Genomic DNA, 14248 nt, shown 5'->3' with positions numbered 1-14248 from the left:
CTAGACTCTAAAACCACCCTTCTACTTTCTGCTTCTATGAATTCTATTGTTATAGATTCCACTTATAAGTGAGAAAAATCAATATTTATTTTTTAGTTTGGGGTATTAATTTCAATTTGTATAGTATTCCCCAATGTCATCCATGTTCTAAATGATGAGATTTCTTTTTTTTATAGGTCAATTTTGTTCTTTGACAATTTTATGCATTTATGTAATGCAATCTAATTACTCTTTCTCACCATCTTTTCTTATCTCCTTCCCATCTTTAACACATTTGAGCACACACATTATCCCTACCCATCTCTTCCCAAGATTCATGACTTTTGATTTGTTTTGTGAGCCCTTTTTTTTCACACAGCTGTCTTTGTAACTATCCCCCAGAGGCTGATACTGTCACCAGTGATACTCAGCTGAAGACAATGGCTCCCATTCTCCCACAATATTAAAGTATCAAGTAATTTGGCAGTGAGGGGTAGAGACTCCTGAATCCTCTTCCTCAATGCCTGACTGTTGAGGGGCATATTCTTGTGTAGATATAGTGAATGTTTTCTGTCGCCTATAAGGCCTAGGATAAATTCTTTCATTTGAAATACTGAATAGTATTCAATTATATGTGCATGTTTGTGTCTTATTGCCTCATTTCTTTCTATATAAATGCTTAGGTGAATTTCATAATCTTTAAAACTGATTTCATTTATTTTTGAGGTTATAATTATGTAATTTCCCCTTCTCTTTCCTTCCTCCATAACTTCCCATATTTCCCCTTATTCTCCTCCAAATTCATTCATGACTTCTCTTTCATTAATTGTGGTTACATGAATAAATGTACACACACACACACACACACACACACACACACACACGTACATTTAAGCACTACTCACCCTTTGTGAAAAAAAATCAGCCTTTTGTTTTAATATTAATTTGTATAAAATATTTTCCAATTCTATCTATGTTGTAAATAATAAAATTTCCTCATGCTCTATTGGTCAACTTTTCTTAGCCTCCAACAGATAACCACTATCAATCAAAATGACAAATTGTGGTACCAACTTCAAAGGATGCATCAGTGAAATAGCTCCCATACCTAAGGCTCAGGGGGACTGAAGAAGGGAGGGTGTAAAAGTTATAAGAGCCATGAAATCAGTAAGTTTGCTGTGAGGCCCTGTCTCCTCATAATTGCAGAAGCTACACCAACAAAGTCTCATGAACATGGCTGTCTAAACATGAACTGAACAGTGATAATAAGACATGCTAAAGTGGGTGGGGTAAGGTCCACAAGCCGCAGCCCTACACAAATAACTACAGCTTACCAAATAATACTGAGGGTAGGAGAAATAATCCTCTCCAGGGAAGAGCACAGCAATTGGTTATCTTATACCAAATAGCACTAGAAGCATTCATTTGAGTAACATAACCCTGTCTTCAAAATTTTGCTTCTTTGAGGAAATTTAAGGGAAAAATAAACCAATGAAATTGGTCTTCTCTAGAAAACTATAAGCTTTGAAAGGAAATAAGGGAAATATTTGCATCCCAGGCCTACAGTATTATGACTTTTTAATGTATATATGCACATAAATATAAGAAATCATAAAGTTAATAAATATAACCACATTTTCAAAAGCACATATTATCCATGCACATCTTTTAACAGATTAATTTGCATTAATTACGTCTAATGTATAAGTTCCTTATGCAGAGTTCTGGAGCTAGCCATGATAGATACATCTACAATATGAAAATTCCCAAGTTTTATTCTGTCTATGGTTGTAGAAATAGGACCCAGGTTTTCATAATTCTAGGCAAGCATACTACCACTGAGATATACATCTTCAGCTTTCAAAAATTTTGTTTCATAAATTATATAACCTTGTAGGAAATTTATAAAAGTAGGCATTGAAGCTACATATTTATTTCACAGAATTTGTTTTATGTGTGTGTCAAAACTACTAAACTTTTGTAGAACAAAACTTAAATTTTAACAATTAAGTCTACAAGACAAAATTACACACAACAAAGTTTTATGCAGTACATGGTGAGATTTCAAGCTTTATGGGGGTTATTTGGTTGTAAATTTCTTGCAAGAATTCAAATTAATTAGAAGTTATATTCACTCTTAAATTTGAGATCTGAATAGTTCCCCAATTAGCCACACATTAAATGCTTAGTTCTCATGCTCCATTGGAAGGAAGTAGATCTTTTAAGATGTGTGAACTACATGGAGAAAGTCACATCATCTAAAACGTGTCTGGCACTTTCAATCTCTCCATTGGTTATAGCTATTGTGAGGAAATACCCTGCTGTGCTACAAACTCCTCTCACAATGTGCGATCCTGCACAGACCAAAATCAAAATGTACCAATGACCCTAGGCTAAAAGCTCTGAAACTGTAAGTCAAAATCATCCTTTTTTCTAAGTTGATTACATAAGGAATTTTGTCATACAAGCTACCACAATCATTGTCAGATATCTTACTGGTGATAGCTACCTTTTGCCTTTAATTATTTTAATATAACTTAAGAATGAAAACATATCTATTAATAAAATATTACATTACTGTATATAACGAGCACAGGTTTTTTTTCCCTAAAACTTAGTGTCCACATTCATTTTTCTCAAGATATAGATGGATCAAATAGCATATTACTAATTTTCCTCCGGCAAGACAATTACACAAAATATTGTTGCTAAAGAGAAATGGTTCTCCACTGTTTTTACTCAATACTGCAAAGCAATATTTGATTTGATTATTTGATTATTCTGATAATCAAATCAGAAATTTGATTATTGAAAGTAGTTGAACAAGTCAAATATTTTTCTCAGACAATTTGTGTTCATATTGGTCATGTGTTAAACATAATTTTTCAAATGCACAAAGCTCAAACAAAAATGAAAATAACTGGCTTAAACAGATATTATTTTTGTTTTACTGTTATTGACAATAATCATTACTGTATTAAGGTCAGGGAGGACATATGAAGCAAAATCACTAAGCATTGTGCATACACTTGAGTCTGGCAGTTTTCTAGCAATATTAATGAACCTAAAGTTAGAAAGTGATTAATATCTGTGTATGTATTTATGTTTTTATAAGTGTATCTATGTATCTGTCATCTATCTATCATCAATCATCTATCTACTTATCATCTATCATCTGTCTATCTATCATCTATCTATCTATCTATCAATCTATGATCTATGTATATATTTGTCTATCATCTATCAATCTCTATCTATCTATCTGTCTGTCTATCATCTATCTATCTATCTATCTATCTATCTATCTATCTATCTATCTATCTACCATCTATCTATCTGAAGAGTTTTAGAAAGCAATCAGTCTTTGCACTGAAGCATTCCCCTTCTTCACAATCTACTCGGAACTGTATACTTAGTTTCAATAACTCTTATACAGCACAGTGGTCATAATGGGAAAAATCATTGAAATCTTATTTCTGTCCACACCACAAGATTAACTATATAAACTATATAAATTTTATGAAACAATTTATATATTAAAACATTGCAACCTGTGCATTTTTATTGTTTAATATTTTTTGCTTGAGAAACCCCTGTCTGGGTGCACTGTAGTCATATCACAACTTCAATTGAAGCCAAAGGGCTTCCCTTGAAGGTCAGTAGGGAACTCTAAACAAGTTTACTAGAATTTCAAAATTCATTGGTAGCTCCCTTTCAAGTTTATTATGTTCTTTGAGAATGTCTTATTTGTATCATCTATGGTCCTTGGGTGAACATAAGCTGGTCTTCTGTCACTCAACCAAAATTAAGCTAATCTATTGAGGTGGAGTCCTCATCAGAATATATATCCCTGCTGGCTGTAGAAGAATTGAAACATACTTTTCTCTCAAATACCTCTAAAAATTACATGAGACTCTTCTTTTGGATTTTATTTTTCATTACTACAGTGTTTGTCTACTTAAAGGAAATGGTTAAAATTTATATTGAATGGATAGATTGTGACTAGTGGTGGGGTAAACATTTTATCACTAACTGAGCTGCTTAAAGCAACTAAAAACGTAGTATTCCTAAGGATACATAAAGTATTGTAAAAAAAATGTGAAGCCTGATAGACTTTTGGCCAATTATAGGATATTGTAATATGTATTTGTTTGCTTTTAATGAGTAAAAGTGAGGACATAAATTTCAGTGGATAATTTGGAAATGCTTTATCTAAATGCTCGTAGACAAACGACAAACATTTTTTGCCTGGTTGGTGGTTTATTGCTGCACTAAGTTATAAAGAGAGTCAGAAAATTAACTTTTCAAAAGAATTATCTAACATAAATATATTAGCAACATTTTTATATAGAAATTATAATGTTCAGAATAATACTTTTTTTAAAAAAAGCTATTTTGCTATTATTTGTATTGCTTTATATGATTTTTCCAAGTAGATTTTTTTTCATTGAACTATTTATGTATTATTCAGCATTCACACTTTTAATAATGGGGCTTTATATTTAAAGTGGGGATGGTTTAGTTTATACTAAATTACTAAGGAAAGAGTTGAATAAAATATTTTTTGGATAATCAGTCTGTTTCCTTTCATCCTTCTTTTAGTTGTTTTAGACTTTATGGTGGTGATTTTTTTTCATATGGAATAACAAAAGTCTCATTCTCTACTAAGAAGCACCACAATCAATGTGTAGAATGGCTTTGTATTGAGGAATGCAGATTCCTCACATATCCTTTTGAGGAAATAGGAAGACTAGAGATAAATCTAGTTGGAAATATTAAAATACAAATAACTTGGTAATTATTCTTTGGTTAATCTACTTTTACTGTATGATAAATTTAAAGAAAAACCCACCAGCAAATGAAATAAATACGAAAAATAAATGAAGCTTAGAGAAAAATTCATTTTATTTGAATTATGGAGATTAAATATATAAAGAGAAGGGTTAAGGATAATAAGAATCAATCTTTCCAAAGCACTTAATAACAGTCATTGGAATTCAATTGTTTTTGAATATTAATATGATTGCTTGTACACTAAATGAGGGACTTAATAACACTATACCAAGAAAATTTTTAGAATTCCACCAGTAAAATCCATACATGTGCGTTTTACCTGTGCTCTCAACTACACTGCGTTGTTTACACTGTGTTCTCCCCTTTCTACCAGCAGCTGTCTCCATAGCTGACTTTTCTTAGTCCCTGTGCCTTGTCAAGGCACAAAAGATTCAATGACTCCACAGCCTTTCGTTGTCTTATCTAAAATTAAACACAAGCACTCGGTGAAATGAGAAAGGACCCTCAAGCTTTGAATTTGTTTTGACGTGCATTTTCTTGAGAATGTATGTTAAACACATATTTTTTGATAATTTAAGAGCTTAATTTTAAAACTATATGTTAGGAATCTATTACAAAATAGTGGAAGAGATTAATGGTAGAAAAATAATTGTAATTTTAGGCCAAAATTTTGCTACCTTGACTTTAAAATACAGAAATAAATTGTCCCTTAGCTTCTATTGTTTTTCAGTTCACATATATGCATAATTTCTGAAATAATCGCTCTCTTGTTAGTGTGAAGAATATAGATATTGTTTAACAAATACTTAATTTAAATACTCAAAAGCTCTTCTACATAACAGCAGTCATATATAAAAATATAGCTAATGACAGAGAAAAGGAAAATCCTAAAAATTGTCATATTATTTAATTTATCAAAATAAACTTATGACAAATATGGAATTTGCCACCCAGTATAAAGTTGATTCCCAGCATTAAACTTTCTCCAAAGTAATGAAAAGTATAATGCACCTTTAATAGTTGAACAGAATTATGTATCACATAAAGTCTTTATTTATATAGTGTAAAATTCTTATGGGAGGGTAATTTGTAACATACCTCTGAAATAAATGATGCTTTTTTATTTTTATGCTATAACATTGAAGCAGTACCATACAGTTTTAAACACTTGTACTTACTGATTATTAATTAGTTTTTATTGTGGTCTTTATACAAAATGTTGGCCAATTTGTGAAATATGGCAGGAAAAACAAGGCAAACCCAATTATTGGGCACAGTTTTTTGAAGAGAACAGGATATAAACCAAAAATTAACAGTCTATAGATAGCTTTTATACTGATCTTCTCTCAGTTTTAAGTAATAACAATAAGATTTACTATGTATCTTTGCCTCTTCTGTGTCAGTCAATTTATATTATTGTATTCTTTGACTAAGTTTCATTTTTGTCAAGATTGTACTTTAACTGAGTTTGTATTAATAACTTTAATGTCATGTGACTTGATTGGTATTTGAACTTAAAAAAAAAAGAACATGATGGATTTTGTAAAGGATATCCAGTTTGTCTACTGATTTCATGATTCATTAGTTTATAAAGCAGGTGATAAAACTGCAATTATGTTAAGCCCTTAGAGATGTGTTTGGTAAATGAAAGCAGCCATTGTGATTTTGTGACTTATTGAAGAACATTGGAAAATTATCATCTTAGAAGTGAGATCATATCATATCTTCTCTGAATCCTCCATTCTTCCCAGTTAGTCAGCATAAAAGTCCATATTTTTAGGGTGCACAGCAAAAGCTCACTGTTCTTTGTCAGTATGCTGGCATGGTCTGCCATAAGGTTGGATGGCTCCTATTTACTGCTCATCCTAGCTGGCCTCTTCCACCCCAGGAATCTAAATACTTTGGCTCTTATATACTTCAGGTTTTGAACAAGGTCATCTACTTGCTAGTAAGAATTTGCTTGCCTTCAGTTAGCTATAGAAATTGAAGTATTCAATTATTTTCACTTTCCCAGATAATAAATATCCTTTCATCATATCTGTCCAGTTCTTTACAAATTCATGTTATTTTTTAAGACCAAGCATTACTGCTACTCCTCAATGAATATTCCTAAGATTCCAAAGACATTACTTTCCTCTTTGATTCCTTTTTTTCACAAAAGTACACAGTAAGTAGTGATAAAATGACTTCTAATGACATTCAGTTATACTCATAGATAAGTGCCGTGCTCAGCCATCATTATAAAAACTTCCTCTGACAGCACACACGAACAAGTGGAGACCCACAGCCAGACAGTGTGAAGAGTGAAAGACCTTGGAACACTCTTCCTTAAGTGGTATATCTTCATCAAATCCTCCACTCAAAGCTAAAGGAACCCCACAGAATAACAGACACAACAAGTTTAAGAGCCAGAGGAGATAGAGGACACCAAGAAAGCAAGGTTCTCTAAATCAACATGAGCCAAGATTATTTGAACTCAAGAGACTGAAACAGCAAGCACAGGGTCTGCACAGGTTGGCCCCAGATCTTCTTCAGACACATTATAGTTCCCAGTTTAGTGTTTTTATGGGATTCCTGAGTGTGTAAATGAGTCTCTGATTCTTGTGCCTTCTCTTGGGCTCTGTCCTTTCTGTTGTTTTGTCCTGTCCAACTTCAATGACATAGTTTTTGCTTTATTGTATTATATATATATATATATATATATATATATATATACATATATATACATAATTTATTCTTCTCTCATATAATATATCCCGACTAGAGCCTATCCTCCCTCTACTCCTCCAAGTCCCTTCAGAAAAGAGCAGGCCTCTCAGCGATATCAACCAGACAGCATAAAAAAGATTCAATAAGACTATGCACAAATCCTCATATCATGGCTGGATGAGGCATTCCAATAGGAGGAAAAGGGTCCCAAGAGCAGGCAAAAGAGTCAGAGACACCCCTATTTCCACTATTAGGAGTTCCAAAGAAACCTCAAGATAACCCAACATAGCATGTATGCAGAAGCCCTAGCACAGACACATGTAGCCTCCATGATTGTTGCTTCAGTTTCTGTAATCCCAATGAGCCCTAGCTTAGTTGATTCTGTTGGATGTGGTCTTTTGGTATCCTCATCCCCTCTGGTTCCTAAAATATTTCCTTCTTTGGTGGGATTTCTTCCACCTAATGTTTGGGTGTGGCTCTATGCTTCTTCTCCTATCAGCTGCCAGAGGAAGCCTTATCATTAGGAATCATTTTTTCTTTTCTTTTCTTTTCTTTTCTTTTTTTTTTTTTTTTTTTTTTTTTTTGGTATTTGGTTCTACCCTAGGTCTCTGAGCCATCTGGCTTCCAATTCATGCCAGTGTTAGACCAATTATTGGTTGCCAACTCCCATAGCTCTGAGCTACCATATTTCCACAGTACATCTTGCAGGCAGAATAGGTATGGGTGGAAGGTTTGGGACTGGTTTGTTGTCCCAGTCACACCACTGGGAATCTTGCTTGGTAATATTATCTCTTAGAAGCCTGTTCTTTCTGATAAGAGACAGAAAGGGAGTGGATCTGAATGGGAGGGGTGGTGAAGAGGGACTGGGATGAGTAGAGGAATATATTATTTCCGTTTTCAATAAAAGGGGAAAAGATGCTTTATTCACAAGATATAGGGAAATCTTGCAGATTTTCATGGAAAAGCCTCAAAATTTCAACAATGAAGCGACTGGTCTGGTAGGTTTGAGCTTTATTTGAATTCTTTTTTTTATCTTAGTATATTTTATATATATATATATATATATATAAAATTTTATTTTATTTTATTTTACAATTCAGTTCTACATATCAACTACAGATTCCCTTGTTCTCCCCCCTACCCTTCCCCCAAGCCCACCCCCATTCCCACTTCCTCCAGGGCAAAGCCTCCCCCGCCCCCCCGACTGAGATCAACTTGGTAGACTCAGTCCAGGCAGGTCCAGTCCCCTCCTCCCAGGCTGAGCCAAGCGACCCTGCATAAGCCCCAGGGTTCAAAGAGCCAACTCATGCAATGAGCACAGGACCCAGTCCCACTGCCTGGATGCCTCCTGAACAGATGAAGCCAATCAATTGTCTCACCCATTCAGAGGGCCTGATCCATGTGGGGGCCCCTGAGCCATTGGTTCATAGTTCATGTGTTTCCATTCATTTGGCTTTTTGTCCCTGTGCTTTATCCAACCTTGGTCTCAACAATTCTTGCTCATATAAAACCTCCTCTTTCTCACTAATTGGACTCCAAAGCTCCACGGGGCCTAGCCGTGGATCTCTGCATCCAGATTCCTCAGTCCTTGGATGGGGTTTCTAGCATGACAATTAGGGTGTCTGGCCATCCCATCACCAGAGTGTAGATGTAACCAATCGTCTTATTAAAATAAGAAACACAGAGCCAATGTAAAAGAGAAAGCCGAGAGGTCAGAGCTCAGAGATAAAATCTTACCTCCTACAGTGCTCCTAACTTCCCCGAGAGAGAGCTACTTCCTGTTTGTCTGTGTTTAAATAGTCATTCTGTTCTGCCTTCTCATTGGTTGTAAACCCAACCACATGACTGCCTCATCACTGCCTGTAAGTACCGCCCTCCAGGTCTAAAAGGCGTATGTCTCCAATACTGGCTGTATCCCTGAACACACAGAAATCTACCTAGCTCTGCTAACCATCACGCTCTTGCTATGGCTCTAATAGCTCTGACCCCAGGGCAACTTTATTTATTAACATAAAATTAAAATCACATTTCAGTACAAATAAAATATCACCATATTTCCCCTTTTCTATTTTAATAAAAAGAAAAAAGGCAAAAGGTTATAACTAACAAAAGAAAAACTATATACAAAAGTACAATAACTATATACAATATATACAAGTAACAAATACCTAAACGATGTCTAGTCCATTTGTATTTGACAAATCAGAGAAAATAATTCCCTTATCTATCCTATTTTAGTAAGTCCAAAATGTATCTAATTCACTTTCTATCCTAATTAATCTTCAACTATAACTAACTAATCTTCAACTCCCTCAGAGACCCAAGAAGGAAATAATATTAGCTAACAAAAATAAAAACAGGAAGTGCACAAAAGCAACTTCCAAAAATTTTGTGAGTTGACAGAAACAGCCAGCTGCCTGGACAGTCACCTGAGGTTTCTCCGCAGTGTTGGGGCATCATCTTCAGCCTATAGGCTTATCGTATCTGACAGACTCATTTGTGAACTTGGTTGTACACAAGGTCAACAGTTCAACCTCACATTGGGTGAGAGCAGTCCATGTACCAGAAACACCTGAATTCCACTAGTGTCATGTCATGATTCAGGATTTTAAATTCTGGAAATTGTTGATGGTTTTTGAATTCAGCTGTCCATTCTTCTTGGCTGTGTATATATGGCTTCATCTCAGCATCCCCTTCTTCTCCACATCCCTCTATTAAATGCCAGTCTACTATTGAGAGGCTTGAGCTTTCAGTTGCTGTTCCATTGTACAACAGAAGCCATCGGCCCACTGCCTGTTCAGCTGCCTTCGAAGAAAAGGGCACTGTACCTTTTCCAGATTGGGAAGGCCACTTCAGGGATGGTGCCATATTGTCCTGGCCTCAGAAGATGCCTTCTGATAAAGTCATAACCACACTTGTTTTGGCAGGAATCGGTAGTCCTTTGTTTCGTGTTCTGTCTGTCCATTTTGTCCTGTTGATTTGAGGATACTTTGTTGTCCAGTGGCTAACTTTTGCCACAATGAAAGTTAACTCCATATGCAGTTTCTTCAATGCCCATATTTTCTCTGAAGTAGATTGGTACTGCCAGGAGCCGACATGTCTCAAAAAAGAAAAATTTCTAAGTTATTAAAACATTTTAAATGGCATATTCTGTAGATCTCTGAAGGGTTTGAAGATGACCTGTCTAAAATATATCTTCTCAATTTTTAAAACATATCTAATATGACTACAATTTCTATTGTAATGTCTAACTACTTTCATTTCTTTATATCCTAATAGTTGGTAATAATGTAAAGTATTTAAAAATAGTAATTGTCTTTTTCTTTTCTTTTCTTTCTTTCTTTTTTTCTTTTCTTTTTTTTAAACAAGAACCTTAAATCTAATCTCCTTTGCTTAGCCTTTTTCCTAACCCTTGACAACAACTTGTAACCTACCCCCCTAAATAATGAAAATTATCCCAGACCCAAAACCCATTAAAAAGAACCAAAAAAAAAAAAAAAAAAACCCACCCGCCCCACACCACCTCTTTGGGAATGTGGGCGTCGTATTCTTAAAATTGCTTCCTGCTAGGTATGGGCGAAGTTATCTTTATCCTGAAAGAAAAATTTAGGTTAATTGTCAAATTCTAGGAAAGGTAACTATATCCTTCATTATTATCCAGTCTGTGTATAAAGCCAAAGTTCAGGGTTTATCTCAAGTCATTATTCAAGTAGTCTTTGAGACTAGATCACCTCAGCTAGTCATCTCAAAATTGCTCTGAGCACCTTGTAGTTCAAAGCTGATCTGTAGGTGATGTTTGTCAGCTTAGTGATATTATTATTGTCCACGTGGAATTGTTGTTGCTGTTGTTGTTGTTGTTGTTGTTGTTGTTGTGGTTGTGGGGCCACATCTTCTTCCTGGAGACTTCAGTTGATGTTAGGTCTGGCCATGATTTCCTGCAGAAAACTGATAAGAGACTCGAACACAAAGACATATATATGCATCTAATTGAAGCCTTTTTTCTAGAATTAGATAGTACTCTATATGACCATCCATATCTTAACAAAGTTTAAAATGTATAAATATATATTAATCTTGTAAATTTTGATATAAAATTTATACTTTAAGAAAAGTTTAAAGAATCAGAATAGAATCAAAGAGTTGAGATTAGTAATAGAATAGTCCCTTAATTAATTTGTCTTTTGTCCTGTCCCATAGCAGAAAATGGCTCTTTTATTCTGGCATGATACAGGGAGTTTGTATTTTCCTTTTAACAACATGCTTGAGTTTAAAGAAGGAGAGAGCCATTCTCCAACTCCAAAGTCAGCTTTAAATTTTAATTGAACTGGGACTATTAGAAGACCAATAGTGTTAAATCTTTAGAGAAAAGCAGAAACAAACATTTAAGAAGACATAAAATTTTTTAGATAATATATACCCATACGCCGTTTCACTCTGTTTCCTGGAATAGATGATTTGTCCCTTTTCTTCAGTTGTCTCATTTGTCCTGTGTTCTTCAGATTCCCTAACCTTCATTCTCCTAAGACAAAAAACAAAAACCTTTCCCCAAGACTAATTTTGGGGATGTTCCTTTTTGGCAAGTTATTATCTGATTAAATGAAAAGACATGTGTTATTGGTACAAGTTAGTTTAAATTGGATGTTCATGCTGGTTGACGAACTATCACCTCCTCTAATTAAGAGGTTTCTCTTGTTCAAATCGAACCTTTATCAATTTTGATGGTACCCACAGCTTATCTTCTCCTGTAGAAACAAAAGCAAAACCTCGTCCCCAACATAATACATACCCTGGTTTCCATTCTTAGGTCAGCACATCCTTAAAGTATATAGGCTGATTTAATTCTGTAGTTTTTTCTATTATCCAATGTCTCTCTGCAGCTGTTGTTCCTTTCTCATTGGCATTCAGAAAATTCAAAGTTAATAGAGCACTATGCAGTCTATTTCTGGGGTTTTTTGTTACTCCTTTCTGTTTATTTAGCATATCCTTTAGAGTTCTGTTTGATCTTTCTATAACTGCTTGACCTGTAGGATTATGTGGTATACCTGTAATATGCTTTATATTGTAATAAGCAAAAAACTGTTTCATTTTAACAGAAACATATGATGGAGCATTGTCAGTTTTGATTTGTGCAGGTATACCCATGATGGCCATAACTTCTAGAAAATGAGTGATTACAGAATCAGCTTTTTCAGAACTCAAAGCAGTTGCCCATTGAAATCCTGAATAAGTATCAATGGTGTGGTGTACATATTTCAATTTTCCAAATTCTGCAAAGTGAAACACGTCCATCTGCCAGATTTCATTCCTCTGAGTACCCTTTTGGTTACATCCTGCTGGTAATAGCGTTTGATTATAGAAGGAACAAGTAGGACATTTCTTTACTATTTCTTTGGCTTGTTGCCAGGTTATGGAAAAATCCTTTTTTAAGCCTTTACTATTGACATGATGTTTTTTATGAAATTCTGAGGCCTCCAGCACATTTCCTATCAATAATTTATCAATCTCATCATTGCCTTGTGCTAAAGGGCCTGGCAGACCAGTATGGGATCGGATGTGAGTTATATATAAAGGATGATTCCTTTTCCTGATTGTATCTTGTAATTGAATAAATAGTGAAGTTAATTCTGAAGCATCAGGGATAAATTCTGCAGTCTCAATTTGTAATACCACTCTTTCAGCATACTGAGAGTCAGTTACTATGTTGAGAGGTACTGAAAAATCCATTAATACCAACAGAATAGCATACAATTCTGATTTTTGCACTGAGTTATAAGGACTTTGAACCACTTTACTTAAATTTTCTGATTTGTAACCTGCCTTTCCTTGTTTGTTGGCATCTGTATAAAATGTACGAACTCCAGATATGGGTTTTTGCCGTACAATTCGAGGCAAGATCCAATCAGCTCTCTTTATAAAATCAATTCTGTTGCTTTTGGGATATTTGCTGTTAATTTCTCCCAAAAAATTACTGCAAGCTCTTTGCCAAGGTTCACTTTCTGTCCATAATTTTTCAATGTCCTCCTTAGTTAAAGGTACGACAATTTCTGCTGGGTCTATTCCTGCTAATTGACGAAGTCTCAATTTTCCTTTCCAAATCAAGTCAGAGATTTTTTCCCCATAAGTTTTTAATTTTTTATTTGGTTTATTTGGTAAAAATATCCATTCCAATATAATATCTTCCCTCTGCATTAATATTCCAGTAGGAGAATGCCTAGAAGGTAAAATAACCAAAATGCAATCCAGCTTTGGATCAATACGATCTACGTGCCCTTCATGTACTTTCTTTTCTACCAAGGCCAATTCTTTCTCAGCTTCAGGTGATAATTCTCTTGGACTGTTTAAGTCCTTGTCACCTTCTAAGGTTTTGAACAAATTAGTCAGTTCATCATTTTTTACCCCAACAATAGTTCGTAGATGAGAAATATCTCCAAATAATCTTTGAAAGTCATTAAGAGTCTGTAGTCTATCTCTCCTAATTTGCACCTTTTGGGTATAATTTTTTGTAGCTCTATTTTATATCCTAAATAATTAATAGAATCTCCTCTTTGTATCTTTTCAGGAGCAATTTGTAATCCCCAGCAAGGCAAAATTTTCTTTACTTCTTCAAACATTCTTTCTAAAGTATCTGCATTTGAGTCAGCTAGTAAAATATCGTCCATATAATGATAAATTATAGATTTAGAAAATTTTTTACGTATCACTTCCAATGGCTGTTGTACAAAATATTGGCACAGAGTTGGGCTATTTAACATTCCCTGTGGGAGGA

At 34.5% G+C, this 14248-nt stretch overlaps 1 protein-coding gene across 1 annotated transcript in view; it reads left to right on the top strand.

The window, feature by feature from the left end:
• Gpc5 (glypican 5) overlaps positions 1-14248 on the top strand; it is a 1331644-nt gene that overhangs the window by 898075 nt on the left and 419321 nt on the right. The gene's annotated exons all lie outside the window — the stretch shown is intronic.

This window comes from Peromyscus leucopus, chromosome 9 (genome assembly GCF_004664715.2).
Source record: "Peromyscus leucopus breed LL Stock chromosome 9, UCI_PerLeu_2.1, whole genome shotgun sequence".
NCBI classification, from domain to species: domain Eukaryota; kingdom Metazoa; phylum Chordata; class Mammalia; order Rodentia; family Cricetidae; genus Peromyscus; species Peromyscus leucopus.
This window is presented reverse-complemented; position numbering and strand designations above follow the sequence as displayed.